Source organism: Pogoniulus pusillus, chromosome 18 (genome assembly GCF_015220805.1).
Source record: "Pogoniulus pusillus isolate bPogPus1 chromosome 18, bPogPus1.pri, whole genome shotgun sequence".
Taxonomy (NCBI): domain Eukaryota; kingdom Metazoa; phylum Chordata; class Aves; order Piciformes; family Lybiidae; genus Pogoniulus; species Pogoniulus pusillus.
In genome coordinates, this window is record NC_087281.1 from 2,498,202 (window position 1) to 2,514,579 (window position 16,378).

Genomic DNA, 16,378 nt, shown 5'->3' on the forward strand with positions numbered 1-16,378 from the left:
TTAAAAAAAATGTCACTGCTTTAATGTTTTTAATGAATTGACATTTAGTAACTAAAACTCTGCCATTAATTATTGATCATAGACTCAGTTTGGTAGGAAAAGGTCTTTCAGGTTGAGTGCAAACCCCTCTACTCAGTTCTGCCCTCCCACCCTGGAGTACTGCATGCAATTCTGGAGCCACTATTACAAGAGGGATGTGGAGATGCTGGAGTGTGTCCAGAGCAGGGCCATGAGGATGCTCAGAGGGCTGCAGCAGCTCTGCTGTGAGCACAGACTGAAAGAGTTGGGGCTGTGCAGGCTGCAGAAGAGGAGGCTCCCAGGTGACCTTCTTGTGGCCTTCCAGGATATGAAGGGGGCCTACAGAAAAGCTGGGGAGGGAATTTTTAGGCTGTGAGGGAGTGACAGGACTGGGGGGAATGGAGCAAAGCTCCAGTCAGACTGGAGGTGAGGAGGAAGTTGTTGAACATGAGAGTGGTGAGAGGCTGGACTGGGTTGCCCAGGGAGGTGGTTGAGGCCCCATGGCTGGAGGTGTTTAATGCCAGGCTGGCTGAGGCTGTGGCCAGGCTGCTCTAGGGTAGGGTGTCCCTGGGCTTGGCAGGGGGGTTGGAACTGGCTGATCCTTGTGGTCCCTTCCAGCCCAGACTGAGTCTATGATTATCTAACTCTCCCAAGTCTGGTGCTTGACCTCATTCCTTAGCACCACATCTATGCATCTTTTACAGCTCTTCAGCAATCGGGCTTCAACCATCTTCCTATTCCAGTGTGCTTTTATTGAACAGTGGCAAGTTGAGACCATTTTCTCTTGTTCTGTCATTTATTACTGGGAAGAAGAGACCACCACCCACTTCACTGCATAATCCTTTCATGTAGTTGCAGAGTGTGCTAAGGTCACCCATCAGCCTCTTACGTACTTAACTCTGTAAAGCCATATAGAGAAAAAAGTAACATGAACATTTGCTTTCCACTGAGGTTCATTTTTTTTTCTATTTTCAAGTCATAAAATCATAGCAAGATCATTGACATCTGCTACAACAGTATTATTCAACTCTCATTATTGTAATTTAGCAGGAATGGGAAGGGGGAAAAAACCAAGTGTTTGTAGTTGACAATCGCAGCATAAAGACATAAAAAGGAGAATATTAGAGAAAATACAAAGCAGCCTGCAGCAAAAACCTAAATTGGCACATGGCAGAATGATTGTTATGTGCACAAACTTTGGAAAAAAAGCATTAAAACCCAAACTGTGTCAGGCAAAAGTACTGGGATGGAATTTATGAAATGCTGTGGAAGGATCAGTGTTTTGCTCAGCAAGTTTGCTGATGACTCCACACTGGGAGGTTTGGCTGAGACAGCTGCAGGCTGTGCAGCCATCCAGAGAGACGTGGACAGACTGAGAGCTGGGCACAGAGGAACCAAATGAGGTTCAACAAGGACAAGTGCAGAGTCCTGCACCTGGGGAGGAATAACAAACTGCACCAGGACAGGCTGGGAGGTGATCTGCTGGAGAGCAGCCCTGTGCAGAGACACCTGGGGGTGCTGGTGGGTAACAAGTTACCCATGGCACAGCAATGTGCCCTGCTGGCCAAGAAGGCCAATGGAGTCCTGGGGTGTATTAGGAAGAGTGTGTCCAGCAGATCAAGGGAGGTTCTCCTTCCCCTTTACTCTTCCCTGCTGAGACCTCATCTTGAATACTGCATTCAGTTTTGGGCTCCCCAGTTTAAGAAGGACAGGGATCTGCTGGAGAGGGTTCAGCAGAGGGCTATGAGGATGATGAGAGGACTGGAGGGCATGGCTTATAAGGGCAAGCTGAGGTAACTGGGGCTGTTTAGTCTGGAGAAGAGAAGACTGAGAGGGGATTTAATAAATGTTTATAAACACCTGAGGGCTGGTCAAGAGTGGGGGACAGGCTCTGCTCACTGCTCCCTGGGATAGGACAAGTAGCAATGGGTTAAGCTGCAGCACAAGAGGTGCACAATTGGAGACCATAAAGGGAATGCTCATTTTCCCAGTACAAGTTCATAAATATTGGTGATACTGCTCTGGCAAGTGAGTGTAAGAATGCTGCAAGAAAAAAGGTCAGAGATGCAGTTTGCTCCATCTTATGTCCTCTTGGCAGTCTCTCTTCGTTCTCCCCTCTCCTCCTCTAATGGTAAAAGAAGCCAAACTAGGGAGAAAGTTGATAAACCCCTTAAATCTGCTGTTGTTCTCCTTCCAAACGTGCCTCACCCAGAGATGCCTGGGTTCAAAGAGGAGTGACACCTGACTATGCTGGGTGCGTTTGCTCCCCAGCGTTTTCTCCTGTCAGCTGTAAGCCTGTGGCGTGTGTGCAGCCACCTTAGACAACTCTTATTTGACCCGTTAGATTTTGCTTCTGCCAAGCGTGTTGTGGGTTTATTTGGGGATTGTATGATGTCATTGGCATAAGTGCTTGCAGGTTTGGACTTAATGCATAGCGTTTTCATATAAATAGAACTACATCTCTCCAGAAATAAATATCTTCTACAGATGCACATCCTGGCACTCCTGCATTCAGCTGTGACCTCCAGAGCTGGTTAACAAGGCTGCACTCTAAAGGACACAAGGCTTCACATAAAGTAAGTGAAGCATGTACAGGTCCTTGAGGGGTACTTAGTGTCTCAATGACTCTGGTCATTCCGTTCTCTTTTATGCTCTTAGGTGATTCTGGCTCATGCCAATCTGCAGTACTTTTCTCCTCATTTAATATCTGTGCCACAGATTTTACAAATGACCCTATTACAAACCCCTCTTAAAGACAAAGCACTTCATCTGTCTGGTATGCTTAGTAACTTCTCCAGCCACTCGGATGTTTTGAGTTGTCTTACTGGTTTTACAATGTCATGAACTCTGACATAGTAGGAAGATGAAAAGTTAAGGAGAGGTTGTAGCCAGGTGGGGTTGGTCTCTTCTGCCAGGCAAGCAGCAACAGAACAAGGAGAACACAGTCTCAAGTTGTGCCAGGGCAAGTGTAGGCTGGATGTTGTTAGGAAGTTGTTGTCGGAGAGAGTAATTGGCATTGGAATGGGCTGCCCAGGGAGGTGGTGGAGTCGCTGTCCCTGGAGCTGTTGAAGCAAAGCCTGGCTGAGGCACTTAGTGCCATGGTCTGGTTGGCTGGATAGGGCTGGGTGCTTGGTTGGCCTGGATGATCTTGGAGGTCTCTTCCAACCTGGGCTATAAATTATTGTACCTTTGGCTTCTTCACTCTTTATGTTTGTATTTGAATTATGTTTTGGCTAATGAAGCACCTCCTTCTAGAAATCTGAGCAATTTAATATAGCAATTTCAAGCATTCTACACATCCCTCTCAATCTTGCAGCCAATTTTTGTCTTAAAAGTCAAATCTGTGTTACACAAACAGGGAAGTAAACTATTATTTTTAAGGAATTATTAGAACAACAGAGAATGTTGAAAGAGTTTATGTGTAAGTGACAAAAATGGGAGCAGAAAGTACGAAAACACTGGATGAGACCTTAGTGCCGTGGTCTAGTTGGCTGGTTAGGGCTGGGTGCTAGGTTGGACTGGATGATCTTGGAGGTCTCTTCCTATCTGGTTGATTCTATGGCACTTTGCCAGGCTTAGGTGAGGTCAAGGTTTTCACCCTCTCTTCCCACACTTGCTTCCCCCAGCACAGATGGAGGGGGGGCAAGGGAACATGTCTGGGCATGGATAAGCCCATGTTTGCTCTATCAAGCCTACCACTACAGCTTCATTGTTACCTAACTGTGTTCACCGTGTATGGATGAAGTACCTCTCCAATTCAAACTGCCCTGAAAATCCCAATTTAATCTCTCTTGAAGTCAGTAAGTTCTTCCTGTCTTCCAGCAGCCCCTGACCTCTAGCTTATTTGTATTTGATTGGCAACCTCCAGTTTTATTTTTCTGATTTAAAAAAAAAGGCAATTAGACCTATAGAGTGAAATATTTTACGAGCTGATTTTATGAGTGTAGCTTTATTATTGTCGTGATTTTAAATGGCAATGATAGGAATTGTCTGTGCTGTGTGAGTTATTGAAACTGCTCAACACTTGCCTTCAGAAAAACCTTTTTTTACTATTATTATTATTTGATTCTTTTTTTTCTAAATCCTTTTTAATGATGCCTTCTAGGTAGAGATAATTTCATGAGATCATCTGAAAACACAGCTTTGTGGCTGAAGCTTTGCTCACTTTGTGACCTACGTGTATATTTTGGCAATATAGGATGCTTTGTAACTGTTAAAATATGTGAAGTACTTGTTTCACTCTCTTGAAAGGCAAAAGAATTTTATCTAAATAATGAAATAGATATTTACCTTGGGATGGAAAGACTTTTAAAATTAAACAACATCAAGTTGAGCCAAATTTAATGCTGATATTCTCATAGCTATTGGATGCCACTAAGGAGCGTGACAGTGTAATGCCAAAAAGCAGAACTGGAGTCAATTGATCCCCTGCAACCATACTTTAACTTCTTCACATTTTCATAGAATCAGTCAGGGTAGGAAGGGACCACAAGGATCATCTAGTTCCAACATCTCTGCCATGGGCAGGGACACCCTACCCTAGAGCAGGCTGCCCACAGCCTCAGCCAGCCTGGCCTCAAACACCTCCAGGTATGGAGCCTCAACCACCTCCCTGGGTAACCCATTCCAGCCTCTCACCACTCTCATGCTCAACAACTTCCTCCTCACAGCCAGGCTGAATCTCCCCACCTCCAGCTTTGCTTCATTCCCCCCAGTCCTGTCATGCTTTGAGAGCCTAAAAAGTCCCTCCCCAGCTCTTTTGTAGGCTCCCTTCAGATCCTGGAAGGCCACAAGAGGGTCATCTGGGAGCCTCCTCTTCTGCAGCCTGCACAGCCCCAACTCTCAGTCTGTGCTCACAGCAGAGCTGCTGCAGCCTCTGAGCATCCTCCTGGCCCTGCTCTGGACACACTCCAGCATCTCCACATCCCTCTTGTAATAGTGGCTCCAGAACTGGATGCAGTACTCCAGGTGGGGTCTCAGCAGAGCAGAGTAGAGGGGGAGAATCACCTTCCTCCACCTGCTGGCCACACTTCTGCTGCAGCCCAGTCTCTGGTTGGCTTTCTGGGCTGCAAGTGCACACTGCTGGCTCCTGTTGAGCTTCTCATCCAGCAGCACCCCCAAGTCCCTCTCCTCAGGGCTGCTCTCCAGTCACTCACTGCCCAGCCTGGATTTGTCTTGGTGGATCTTTTTCTGGAAACACAATTACAACCAGGTTGGTGCCAATTATGGGAATCTGCCACTTACTTTGCAGCCATTTTTATGTCCCAAGATTGACCTTTCTGTGTTACTTTCCCCCATGTCTGTATGTGGGAGAGAATGTGAGAGTGAGCTGTCTTAAACCAGGACATTGTTGTATATAGTTTGACCATTCTTAATAATCTTCTTTCTTACTTGCTTTAAAACTTCAGTCTATGAAACCCACTCTGATCTTTCCACTTGGTGCTTAACGTTGCACTGGCATATAAAGCAGGGAACAAGTGTACTGAGGAGGATGAGGTTTTACTTCTGAACTCAATAAATACTGGGGAAGGAGCCAGCAGTTGGACTTCAGTGTGGCTTACAGTCTTTTGCTGTCTGAGGTGGACATGTTCTAGATGGGGGAGGCAAACCAAAACAACGTACAGTGTAAATGTCTGCCAGTGTTTGGCTGCAGAGGAAGGTATGTAATGATTTGTGATTTTCAATCTAGTTTTGCAAGCAATAGGCCTGCATTAGTTTTAAACTATAATCTCTTAATTTTTCATCCTTTCTATCTGTCATTTGCTTCTCTGGGCTGGACAGACTTCTTTTCATTTACTGTCATCCTGAAATTGGTTTCTCTGTTGACATCTTTCTCCTTTCTCTGTGTTCTGTGTGAGATGCTGTGTTGTTTGAGGTGGTTGGAACTGCAAGTGTAATGCTTTGAATCTAGAACTGAAGCCTGCCTATGTTTATGTACTGCCTGTACATTATTTAACCTGAGTGTATGATAATTTAGTTCCACAGGCACCTCCTCCAGCTTTTAGCATTTGACTTTGGGGCTAAGTTGCAGGGTAACAACTTCTGAGGAAAAAAAAAAGAGAAGTGTTTGTATTTGTGAGATCCATAAAAATGGTTCACTTCTCTCCAGTAAACACCTTTTGAAGCCTGTGTACAGTCTGGCTTCTGCTCACTTTGCTATTGCATTCCAAATTTTCCTTCTATGACAAAGCTCTTTTGCCCTGTGTCGCCATCCCTGGAGGTGTTCAAGCAAAACCTGGCTGAGGCACTTAGTGCCATGGTCTGGTTGACTGGATAGGGCTGGGTGCTAGGTTGGACTGGATAAGCTTGGAGGTCTCTTCCAACCTGGTTGGTTCTATGATCTTGGAAGAAAACTAAGTTAAAAAAAATAGGTGACATAAGGCTGGATGTTAGGAGGAAGTTGTTGGCAGAGAGAGTGATTGGCATTGGAATGGGCTGCCCAGGGAGGTGGTGGAGTCGCCATCCCTGGAGGTGTTCAAGTGAAGACTGGATGAGGAACATAGTGCCATGGTGTGGTTGATCAGATAGGGCTGGCTGATTGCTTGGTCTGGATGACCTGGAGGTCTCTGCCAACCTGGTTGGTTCTGTGATTCATTTGAAATTCGTTGCAGAGCCTCACTGTTCATTTGAAAACAATAACTTAGTAACACAATCAGGAGTACCATATGTGCTATCTGAATTGAACTGAGTTCTGTTGCAGGGTTCTGCACTTTGGCCACAACAACCCCAAGCAGCACTACAGGCTGGGGACAGAGTGGCTGGAAATCAGCCAGGAAGAAAGGGACCTGGGGGTACTGGTAGATAGTAGCTGAAGATGAGCCAGCAGTGTGCCCAGGTGGTCAAGAGAGCCAATGGCATCCTGGCCTGGATCAGGAACAGTGTGGCCAGTAGGACAAGGGAGGTTATTCTTCCCCTGTACTCAGCACTGGTCAGGCCACACCTTGAGTGCTGTGTCCAGTTCTGGGCTCCTCAATTCAAGAGAGATGTTGAGGTGCTGGAACATGTCCAGAGAAGGGTGACAAAGCTGTTGAGGGGCCTGGAGCACAGCCCTGTGAGGAGAGGCTGAGGGAGCTGGGGGTGTGCAGCCTGCAGAAGAGGAGGCTCAGGGCAGACCTCATTGCTGTCTACAACTACCTGAAGGGAGGCTGTAGCCAGGTGGGGTTGGTCTCTTCTGCCAGGCAAGCAGCAAGAGACGAAGGGGACACAGTCTCAAGTTGTGCTGGGGGAGGTCTAGGCTGGATGTTAGGAGGAAGTTATTGTCAGAGAGAGTGATTGGCATTGGAATGGGCTGCCCAGGGAGGTGGTGGAGTTGCCATCCCTGGAAGCATTCAAGCAAAGCCTGGCTGAGGCACTTAGTGCCATGGTCTGGTTGACTGGACAGGGCTGGGTGCTAGCTTGGTCTGGATGATTTTGGAGGTCTCTTCCAACCTGGTTGATTCTATTCTGTTCTGCTCTTTACTGCTTTCAAGTTTCCCCAGGAATCTTTCTCTAGCTGATGCTTCTAAGTGTTGGATGGCTGTTCTGAAAGATCAGTTCTATAAAAATTCTTTATTAGAAGAAGCAAAAGAGATAACCAAGTTTTGTGCTGGAGCAGTGAATGGCTGGTGCTTTGATCTCTCTCTCTGATTCTGTGGGAAGACACTTTACACAGTGAGTGAAAGTAAGACTCAGAAAAAGGCAGGTTAAGTTGTGAGTGATAGAATTGAGTTATCTGTGTCTTTTTTTGGAGAAGGGGAGTAGCTTTCAATGGATAATCTGTCACAGGGGAGCATAGCAGAAAAGCTATTCAAAGCATTAACAAATAGCAGAGTGAAAAAAAAAAGCTTTGCTGTGGCCTGAAGAACTCTTTTGGTAAGCTCATCCCATATATAAAAGGAATAAGCTATATAGTTATTTTCCAGCCTGTTCAGCTATGTTCCAAAATCAAAATACAGAGGACTTCCTAAGCATTGTAAGCTTTTTGTCAACTGAGATGAATATATGCACTTGTGCCAGTTTGAGCCTAGCTGGGGTATTCTGGTGAGATGAATTAGACTATAGGCTGTGAAAAAGAAACCATGGTGATGTCTGCTGCACTCATAGGCTTGCTGAGATGGATAAGAACGAGAACACAAACATAGATAACAGAATTTGCTCTCTGGCTCTGGGCTGCAGTTCTCTCTTACCTGCTGTGTGTGCCTCCCTCCCTGTGTGACTAATCCTTCTGCTTCCTCAAGCCCCTGGCCAAACTCACCTTGAGCTAAGGCAAAGTCTGGGGTAAGGTAGAGGGGTGGAAAGAAGGTGGAAGTGTGGTTGGGAGCCCCTCCTGGGGACTCAGGTTTCTGGGAGGGCTGGTGTGTTTCTGTATTACTTACCTTGCATATTTCTGTCTCTAGCTGTATAGATTGTAAATACCTGCTTGGATATTGTGCTAAGCTGCAAACATAAAGCTTCATTCTTTAATGTCCAGCTTGGCTGAGTCCAGTCTGGGTGATTTTCTTAAGTGTGTAGGGGGGCAGGTAACACCCAAACCATCACAGTCTTTTAAGTACACATTAAAGGTTAAAAAAGTCAGCAATGATGAGACTTGATTTCCAACCTCACTCATTGTTTCTGCTTCAAAACAGAAGGTAGTATCCCTCTAAAATGTTAATGGTGTCACCTATATTTTAGAACTTGGGTACCTTCCTTGCCTCAGGAATTGATTTCTTGAGAATTGATAGACAAATCCTATTTTGTTTCTTAGCCTAGAGAATTTTTTTCTTGCTGTTCTTTTCCAAATACTATTTGGATATATATTCTTATGGAAACTTACACTCAGGCTTAATTTCATTATCAGTCCATATTACAATCCCACTAAGACCTTCTTGTGGCCTTCCAGGATCTGAAGGGGGCCTACAGAAAAGCTGGGGAGGGTCTTTTTAGGCTTTTAGGGAGTGCCAGGACTGGGGGGAATGGAGCAAAGCTGGAGGTGGGGAGAGTCAGGGTCGATGCAAGGAGGAAGTTGTTCATCAGGAGAGTGGTGAGAGGCTGGAATGGGTTGCCCAGGGAGGTGGTTGAGGCCCCATGGCTGGAGGTGTTTAAGGCCAGGCTGGCTGAGGCTGTGGTCAGCCTGCTCTAGGGTAGGGTGTCCCTGGGCATGGCAGGGGCATTGGAACTAGATGATCTTTGTGGTCCCTTCCAACCATGGCTGATTCTGTGATTCTCTGTCCCTAGTATTCCCTCTACAGGGTTTGGAAAGCATTAGGACACCAAACACCATGAGTGATAGTGAAAGGCTAAAACTGCTGAACAGCTGACCTCTGTAGAATAATCACCACTGATCTCCAAGACATGTGTCCACTTAAGGACTCCTAACTATTTCTGAACTGCAGGAGAAGTTTTCTATTCCTTGCAACTTAGTGTGGCTTTGCTAAGCTCTCCTCTTTATTATGAAAAAGAAACATATCCCCCCCAAGCTAACAAACAACACCCTCTGGCCCCCCAAAAAAGCAAACAAAAAAGCCTAACCTACCCTGCTCTAGGCTAGGGTGTCCCTGGGCATGGCAGGGGGCTTGGAACTACATGATCCTTGTGGTCCCTTCCATCCTTGACTGATTCTGAGTGCAGTGAAACAGTGTAAATTCACTGCTGCTGGCAGTGTTTGAAGAATCATGGAATCATTTTTGTTGGAAGAAATTTTTAAGATGATGAAGTCCAACCAGTGACCAAGTACTGCCAAGTCACCAGTAAATCATTCCCCTCAGCACCACATCTATAAAGTCTTCAAAATACTTCTAAAAAATCCACCACTTCCCTGGGCAGCTTCTTAACATGCTCTACAGAGCTTTTGGTGAAGTCCACTCCACGTTTTCTCTAAACAGCTGGGACATCTGTGTAAGGCACATTTCACACGTGATATGTGTGATTGCTTACATGCCTCTGCTTCACCACAGAGCTTTGCCACACACAGGCTAAGCAAGTCAGCCTGCTTCATCTGCTCTTAAAGTCATACTTCTAAGCAGGAACAATTTGAAGCATGCCTAAAGGTTCAAGAGAGATGTTGAGGTGCTGGAACATGTCCAGAGAATGGCAGCAAAGCTGGTGAAAGGCCTGGAACTCAAACCCAAAGCCTATGGGCAGAGGCTGAGGGAGCTGGGGGTGTGCAGCCTGCAGAAGAAGAGGTTCAGGGGTGACCTCATTACTGTCTACAACTCCCTGAAGGGAGGCTGTAGCCAGGTGGGGGTTATTCTCTGCTCCCAGGCAAGCAGCACCAGAACAAGGGGACACAGTCTTGGATTGTGCCAGGGGAGGTCTAGGCTGGATGTTAGAGGAAGTTGTTGGCAGAGAGAGTGATTGGCATTGGAATGGGCTGCCCAGGGAGCTGGTGGAGTGGCTGTGCATGGAGGTGTTGAAGCAAAGCCTGGCTGGGGCACTTAGTGCCATGGTCTGGTTGATTGTCTAGGGCTGGGTGCTAGGTTGGACTGGATGATCTTGGAGGTCTCTTCCAACCTGGTTGATTCTGTGATGTGATGGCTTGGGTGTTACACACACACTTTGGAAACCACTCTGTCAAGACTCAGAAGCTCTGGAAATGGAATGAAGCTTTCTATTTACAGCTTAGCACAATACCCAAGCAGCTATTAACAATCTATACAGCTATAGACAGAAATAGACAAGTTAAAGGTAATACAGAAACACAGCAGCCCTCCCAGAAACCTGAGTCCCCAGGAGGGCTCTCAACCACCCTTCCACCTCTCTCCCTTCCCCCAGATTTTGCCTTAGGCTCAAGGAAGATGAGAGGGTTGGCCAGGGGAGTTAGGAAGCAGGTGGATTCAGTCACACAGACGGCAGGTTAGATTGGAGAGAGAGATGCAGCCCAAAGCCCAGACAGAGAGTGTCTGTCTTATGTATATTTACATTCTTATTCTTACACATCTCAGCAAGCCTATGAGTGAAGTAGACATCCCCATTGTTTCCTTCCCACAGCCTGTAATCTAGTTCCTCTCACCAAAACATTCTAGCTAGCTTCAAACTAGCACAGAGGATTGTGTTTTATTTATGGTAGCAGAACGTTCAGGGAAGACATGAACAGACAAAACGAGTGTCTCTTCCACTGTCTATGCAAGTTTCAGTCCTATGGGACACCTTGGCTTCATCAAGCAAAGCACCATAGGAGAGGTGGTGCCAATGAAGTTCATTTGCTACGTTTTTCCTAGTAGAAAAAAGTATATGCCCAAAAAGGAGAAGCAGGAGATTGATTAACTTGGTTCTCTCCATGTTTTTTATCAGAAGTCTGCAAGATTAGATTCAATCATTTAAAAAACAAAACACAACACAACCAAAAGGCAAATAAAACACACACACAAAAAAACCCCCAATGAGATCATCAGGTGAGCCTGGTAATGGTGCTTCATAGGATGTGAGGTTGAAACAGCTCATTGCTTCTCTTGGCAGATGATTTTGCTGGCTCCTGTGGAAGGTGAGATGATAGAGGACTCGAGTGTCTTGTACATTTGGTTGCACTGCCATTGCCCTTTTCTTAAACAATCGTTTACTGTTAATTATGATGGGAAACAATAATGCTTTAACAAAACATAAGGAACCCAAATTCATCATCTGCTTTGCAGGAAGGCACTTGCTGAGTTCCCTGGGGTTTCTATCAGCAAATTGTGGCAATGATGCTGATTTGCACAGAGCTATTGTTTCAGCTGTAAATACCTGAATTGATTACCCAGGAGCCCTGGTCTCAGTGTAGCAGTGTTTTGCCTTGTTCTTTATTATGTTAGGTATCCTGCATAGCAGGGGGCCTGTAACCACGGCAGAGTCACCTTGGGACTTCAAGTATGGTAATCTAAATGAATTCTTTGTTGCTGTAAATTAAAAACAGAGCAGCAGCAGCCTGCTCCCACTTTTATAAATATGTATGCTTTTCCTGCCAATGAAATTATGGCAAGGGATAGATCAAAGTGAATTAGTACCTGTCAGGCAAATTTGATAGGGCATTTGGTACTTGAATTTTATTCCTTGTTCTCTGTACTGTGAGACAACAGAGAAAAGTAACAGTTCTCCTCTCCTTAGAGCAAAAGCTGTTGGCCACACTAAATATTGTTTTCAGACAATGCTGCAGTGAGAAAGGAAAGATTCTTTCCTATAGGGCAGCTTGAGACTACATCTGGTGCATATGCAAGCTGCCCACAGCAGTGCCATGCACTTGTATGAGCTGATGTATGAACTCTGTCCTGTGTGCATCTGAAACTGTTAGCTGTCTAGCAGCAAGTGTCTGCTCTCTTGTAGTGGCTGTGATGGCACTGCTGCTTTTTTCTCCCTCTTTGTGCTTGTCATATGAACCCTTAGGCTCTTTGTGCCTGCATTCTTTGTGCCAGCGCTGTGCCCAGGTGGCCAAGAGAGTAAATGGCATCCTGGCCTGGATCAGGACAGTGTGGCCAGTTGGACAAGGGAGGTTATTCTTATACTCAGCACTGGTCAGGCCACATCTTGAGTGCTGTGTCCAGTTCTGCCTACTCAGTTCAAGAGAGATGTTGAGATACTGGAATGTGTCCAGAGAAGGGTGACAAAGCTGTTGAGGGGCCTGGAGCATAGCCCTGTGAGGAGAGGCTGAGGGAGCTGGGGGTGTGCAGCCTGCAGAAGGCTCAGGGGTGATAACCTCACTGCTGTCCACAATTACCTGAAGGGAGGCTGTAGCCAGGTGGGGTTGGGCTCTTCTGCCAGGCACCCAGCAGCAGAACAGGGAAACACAGTCTCAAGTTGTGGCAGGGGAGATCTAGGCTGGATGTTGTTAGGAAGTTGTTGTCAGAGAGAGTGATTGGCATTGGAATGGGCTGCCCAGGGAGGTGGTGGAGTCGCCATCCCTGGAGGTGTTGAAGCAAAGCCTGGATGAGGCACTTAGTGCCATGGTCTGGTTGACTGGGCAGGGCTGGGTGCTAGGTTGGGCTGGATGATCTCGGAGGTCTCTTCCAGCCTGTTTGATGCTATGATTCCTGGTCACAGGCTGTAGTCACATATGCCCAAAGATTTCCCTGAGTGTATCCACACATGATGCTTGCACATGTGCACTCTTTCTCCCCCACTGCCTTTTCTCTCTCCCCTTTAAAAGGATCAGCCTCACTTCAAAACTGGTTAAATATTCCAACAAACTTTCAACATTTATTTCTTGCTATTCTGAATTTCAATCTTTATAACTTACCAATTGAGACGACTTCATAGCAGATGACATTTCTTCACCTTGGAATGGTTTGTGAGACAACAAATGATCTACCAGACAAAGAGGCTATTTTCTGCTGTTCCCACATATCTGGAAAAGATCTGAAAACAGCCACTTCAAAAGAAATATTCATGTGAAGATCAGAGCTGAGATTAAAGAAAACACATCTACGTTTGGTAGGGAGAGCCGTGGCTCACAAACAACTTTTTAATTTTGCTATCTCAGATCTACAGATCCTAAAGATCATGGAACCATAGAATCAGTCAGGGTTGGAAGGGACCACAGGGATCATGACACCCTACCCTAGATCAGTCTGCCCACAGCCTCATCCAGCCTGGCCTTAAACACCTCCAGCCATGGGGCCTCAACCACCTCCCTGGGCAACCCAGTCCAGCCTCTCACCACTCTCATGCTCAACAACTTCCTCCTCATGTCCAGCGTGAACCTACCCATCTCCAGCTTTGCTCCATTCTATTTAGCCCTTAAATGTCCCTCCCCACCTTTTTTTGTAAGCCCCCTTCAAATACTGGAAGGCCACAAAAAGGCCAACTTGGAGCCTCTTCCTCTCCAGACTGCACAGCCCCAACTCTTTCAGTCTGTCCTCACAGCAGAGCTGCTGCAGCCCTCTGAGCATCCCTGTGGCCCTTCTCTGGACAAGCTCCAGCATCTCCACATCCCTCTTGCAATAGGGCTCCAGAACTGGATGCAGTACTGCAGGTGGGGTCTGAGCAGAGCAGAGGGGCAGAATCCCCTCCCTGGCCCTGCTGGCCACACTTCAGTTGCTGTAGCCCAGGCTGTGCTTGGCTTTCTGGGCTGCAAGTGCACACTGCTGGCTCCTGTTGATCTTTTTGACCAGCAGCACCCCCAAGTCCCTCTCCTCTGGACTGCTCTGCAGCCACTCACTGCCAAACCCACACTGTATTTGTGCTTGGGATTGCAGAGATCCACAAAGGCAGACTATTTCCAGGAAAGTCAATGTAAGCAGACTGGTGAAATCAGAGGAAATGGGGCAAAACAGCAGGAGTTTGCTATAGATGTTTTCCTTCTCTTTTTCTTTTAATCATACTCTGAGGTGAGAATTTGTCATAATAAAAAAGGAATTTAAAAAATGAAAGATTTTCCTTTTTCCTTCTGGTATTGTTTTGCCAAAGCATTTAGTCCTATAGATGCTTCCTATACCTTTTTCCTTGCTGCTGATATTGTTTTGCCAAAGCATTTAGTCCTATGGATGCTTCCTATACCTTCTTCCTTGCTGCTGGTATTGTTTTGCCAAAGCATTTAGTCCTATAGATGCTTCCTATAGCTTTTTCCTTACTGCTGATATTGCTTTACCAAAGCATTTCAGTGGTCCTGTAGATGCTTCCTAAAGCCAGCATTACCTTGAAATGAATTTTAATAAAAGATGAATGCCTCTGTCGTGGGTCCATCACTCAACCCTGCAGCAATAAATTAAGGACACAGAGCTCAAGGGAAAGTCCTGCCCAAAACAATCATGTTCCCACACAGTGGAAGTCTAAGGTACTGGAACATTGCTATTCTGAAAAATTAGCTCCTCATTCTACCAGCGTATGTTAGCAACATTAGTGCAAGCCGTCCCCAGTGGCTTGAGCTGTGTAACTCCCTATTTCCACAACAGAAAGGTGTGCAAGCATGTCCTCTGCAGATTTTTTTCCAGATCCAGTCCAATGAGTAGTTCTTCTGAGCCAGCAGTGTGCCCAGGTGGCCAAGAGAGCCAGTGGCATCCTGGCCTGCATCAGGAATGGTGTGGCCAGCAGGAGCAGGGAGGTCATTCTGCCCCTGTACTCTGCACTGGTTAGACCACACCTTGAGTGCTGTGTTCAGTTCTGGGCCCCCCAGTTTAGGAGGGACATTGAGATGCTTGAGCGTGTCCAGAGAAGGGCGACGAGGCTGGGGAGAGGCCTTGAGCACAGCCCTACGAGGAGAGGCTGAGGGAGCTGGGATTGGTTAGCCTGGAGAAGAGGAGGCTCAGGGCAGACCTTATTGCTGTCTACAACTACCTGAGGGGTGGTTGTAGCCAGGAGGAGGTTGCTCTCTTCTCTCAGGTGGCCAGCGCCAGAACGAGAGGACACAGCCTCAGGCTGTGCCAGGGGAGATTTAGGCTGGAGGTGAGGAGAAAGTTCTTCCCTGAGAGAGTCATTGGACACTGGAATGGGCTGCCCGGGGAGGTGGTGGAGTCGCCGTCCCTGGAGCTGTTCAAGGCAGGACTGGACGTGGCACTTGGTGCCATGGTCTGGCCTTCAGCTCTGTGGTAAAGGGTTGGACTTGATGATCTGTGAGGTCCCTTCCAACCCTGATGATACTGTGATACTGTGATTCTTTTCTTTTCAGTAGAGCTGTAACTCTCCTCAGACACTTTCACCTCATTGTATTTTAGATGTTAAAGGTGTCCTTACTTTTGCCTGTTGGCAAAGCAAACAATGGCAAGAGTTTGAGTATTCTGTGTTGTATTAAGCTGGTTTTAGTTTTCTCAGATGCTTTGTGGTAATTGATGCAAACTAAACTGCTGCTCCCTCTATGTGCTAATTTGAGGCTAACTGCATTATTTTTGTGAGAGGAATTAGATGATAGGCTGTGAAAAGGAAATGATGGTGATGTCTGCTGCACTCGTAGGCTTGCTGAGATGGATAAAAACAAGAACATACACATAAGACAGTGGATCTCTGTTGTAGTTGGTGCCTGTGATTTCTCTCTGGGCTGCTTTCTGTGTAACTAGTCCTTCTGCTTTCTAATCCCCCTTGCTGGTCCTTGCAGCTCACCTTGCTCTTAAGCAAACTGTAGAATAAGGCAGAGGGGTAGAAAGAAGGTGGAAGGGTGGTTGGGAGCCCCTCCTGGGGACTCTGGCTTCTGGGAGGGCTCCTGTGTTTCTGTATTACTTTTAACTTGTCTATTTATGTCTATGGCTGTATGAGATTGTAAATACCTGCTTGGATATTGTGCTAAGCTGGAAATATAAAGCTTCATTCCTTAATGTACAGCTCAGCTGAGTCTAGTCTGGGTGATTTCATAAACCATCCCACTCTACCTAGTACAGTCATTTGATAGGTAACTGTGAAATAGACGAGTCAGAACCAATACATGTGGTACCATATGGCTTGCAGGGAATCATGAAGTAAGTCCTGCAAGCCATTCCCATCTGTGATGGTTTGGGTGTTCCCT

General features: G+C 46.4%; 1 protein-coding gene across 2 annotated transcripts in view; it reads left to right on the top strand.

Moving 5' to 3' along the window:
- Window positions 1–16,378, top strand: part of PRKN (parkin RBR E3 ubiquitin protein ligase) — a 667,734-nt gene that overhangs the window by 282,811 nt on the left and 368,545 nt on the right. The gene's annotated exons all lie outside the window — the stretch shown is intronic.